The following is a 3,473-nucleotide window of genomic DNA, read 5'->3' as shown; positions in this document are numbered from 1 at the left end:
TTTGCCGATGACTTCTGGCCTCGGCTGTCAGTTGCCCGGCTCTCAGCAGCTTCGCTCGACAGCTCCTCGTTTCCTTCGATTTCGCTGCAATTGTCCGCGAAATGATCTGCCGATGGCTCTCGATAGCAGCCAGCTATCGTTATTTATTAACTGGCTATTGACGCGTTAATTGGACAAGAAACTGATAATTGGAAGAAAAGATGTGGGCGGATCGCACATACTTATTCACACATATAATAATGAATTTCTGTAGCTATTATTTGCGTATCACTTTTATAAAACATATCATAATATATCATAATATATATCATATCATAATATATTTTACGCAGTATTAATGCAGTTTATAATATATTTTATATATTACAATACATTATAAAACGTTTTATATATATATGTGTATTTTTCAATATAAATTTCAAAATAAAATCAGAAAAAATCATATAAAGATTAAAATACTTCAAATATATCAAAATTATATTATTAAATATGAACATTAAAAATGTACTGAATATATATTGCCAAATATATCTATACCTAAAGAGTAAACGAAGTAAATAAGTTACATCTCTTTAAACCTTGACCATACAGCTTTAAGGGAGCAACATATTTGTGGAAGGAAAGCATATGTCATGCCGGATTACGTGCACAAGTATGCACACGTGTGCAAGTATGCATAGATCCCGGCAAGGTGGTCAAAAGGATAAGAACGTGTGCGGGGGTGGCCAGGTGACTACTCCCGCATAAGTGATTGTCGGGAAAGCGAGGGTGAGTAAAGGGGAAAAATGTATATATCGGCGTGCGGACCGTTGCATGGATATAACCGTGGTCAGTGATAAAAGTAACTCAAACAAATTGAAAGAGATATCTTCCTAGAATTCAAAATATTGACACTGGTGTACATACATTCCCTTTTTTCACTCAACGATATTTCGAAACAATGTTACTATCGTTTGAATATATATTATACGTACGTGTAAAGAAAACATAAATTATTATTTTAGTAAACGGTAGAAAATTTCTATGCCTATAAAATGTAATGTTCTTAATTATTATTTGACTTTATCCATCGAAATATACTTTTATGTGTTAAAAAAGTATATTAAGAAAATTATAATTTCTGGCTGAATTATTAGGAAATTATGCATATTTCACCTGCTTTTGATTTATCATAAGGACAAAGTATGATATTTTGAAATTAATTCTATACTTTAACTGTGTGTAAATGAAAGTAATGAAATTGCTGCTGGTGATCGTGTTTTATGAAATGTGATTATGGGTTGGCGCGTACTCAAGTAATACTATCGGATTACTGATCAGTTGCTCACTAGTTGTCTACCGATCACGAGCAGGAGCATAAATTTCCTCGTACCATGCGACAACCGGTCACCTGCGGGGGGGCAGGTGGTGTCACGCGTAATCAGAACGGGCGCCACAATCCACGCTACCCTTCTTCAGCACCCTCATCGAATCTCCGATACTCATTTGTTTCTTCTGTCACTTCTACTGCGTCGCAATGCAAGACTTACGGAACATAAAACGCGTGCACATGTATAATTCTTTTTTTAAGGCTATTAATTCGATTTAAAAAAATATCTTTAAAAAATATAAATTTTATTAAAAAAAAAAGAGCAATTTGAGTAATTAGTTTTTGAAATTGTGACTTATTTGAAAAAATATTTTTAAATGACACACATTTTAATAATGCAAAATTACCGAATTTTAAAAAGTACTATATGTAATTTAATATATGTAATTTAAATTTAAATTTTATTAAAATAAGAAATAAAAATTACCTCCGAAAATATATGGTATCTTTTTCCAAACGCATTTATTATCATCTTTAATCGTGTACAATAAAAATTTAATTAAAAATTAACAAATCCATCATTTAAAGAAGGTGAAGAAATCCAAAATCGAAAGGATACTTCATATCAGATAAAGACTTCATATTAGATACTTTGTATCTGATACCATCGTAGTTGCAAACAACGAACTAAGCGATCCTCCACGTAACACATCTCGTTCGGCGAGAAGAAGGGGAACTCTCCTCGAGACTATAGCAGACTACAGCTAGACGCCACTAGACCGGTCGTGAAAAAAAATTCTACTAGTCTCCAGCTCATACAGCCGGACAGTAGGTTAGTACTGTCTGTGTGCAGTCGTGCCTCATCGCTGACTTCACATCCCCTTCTCCTCTTTCTTGTCTTCTATTTAGTTGATCATGCGGGCATCGATCCATACCCACTGGCCTATACAGACTGGTCAGACCTCACTCTCTCCTTTTTTTTCTTTCCTCTCTTTTTATATACTTATCTAAACATGATAATGTTCGTGCCATAGACGTGGTTCTAATAATAAGAGAAATATTGATCTTTCTTAATTTTTTTATTATATGTGCAAGACGCAACGATTCAAAAAATGATAACGAAAAAACGATTAATAATGTAATTTCCAAGTTACTAACAATGATGTATGTGTCAGATGCATTGGCTCGAAAAGTGTCATAAATGTATTTTCCGTCACTTGAAACATACAATCATAATGTGTTTCATCTCGTCTGGGCAATGAGGTTTTATCTATTCCTATTTTTGGGAAATACTCTCAAAAAAAAAGGAGACATAAAAACCACATTGTCCACGAGATGAAATACATTACGATTGCATGTTTGTCAGACCAGGTGAAATACATTCACTGGTATCGTTTAGTCATTTACCCGATGAAAATCAATTAAATAGTCTTCGCTTGTGAGAATATGTCGTCTTCGTCGACTTTGATGGCGCAATTCCTTCGCGACCGTTATCGCTGCCCGAGAAAACACGACGAGATGATGGTGATGGTGATCAGGATAGGTGAGGAACGGGGCTCTTGAAAGGCAAGGGAGACTAGTTAATGACGCGACTACTTTATGCGACAGGTACATGTGTGTCGCGCTCTTTTCTTTCTCTAGCCGATGATTTTTCATGGTGGGCAGAGATGTGGGCATAGGGGCCCAACCGGGCAGACGGCCGGGATCAGGCGCTATGAGCGATCGCGGTCCGACACCGTGTGCCCGCGGCAGGTGCTTGCCTCTTATACAGCCTTTCTCGCTGGTGCCGGCGCTCCTCTCTCGTGCCTTGAATGCCGCCTTGGGTAAGAGGCAGACCCGAAAGAAGCACTACGGCATCTGCCTCCCTCTCGTTGTCTCTCTCCCTATCACTCTCTATCTCTCCTTTCCTCTCTCTTTCTCTCTATCTGTCTCTCTATCTCCTTCCGAACAGTCGCGCGAGTCGGCGATCGGCGGACGAGTCAAGGGATCAGGGGGGACGATCGGAGCCACGCGCCAACAATCCCCTCTACTCATATTGGCGCTCTGTTCATGTTGCTGCTCCTTTCGCTCTTCTTTATGTATATCCACGTTCTACTTAAGCCGATCGCGCACTTAACCGCGCTTGGGAATCTTACAGTCGCGATAAGTAGCATACACTCAATTC

Source organism: Atta colombica, unplaced genomic scaffold (assembly GCF_001594045.1).
Source record: "Atta colombica isolate Treedump-2 unplaced genomic scaffold, Acol1.0 scaffold155, whole genome shotgun sequence".
In the NCBI taxonomy this organism is placed as follows: domain Eukaryota; kingdom Metazoa; phylum Arthropoda; class Insecta; order Hymenoptera; family Formicidae; genus Atta; species Atta colombica.
Note: the sequence above shows the minus strand (reverse complement) of the source record.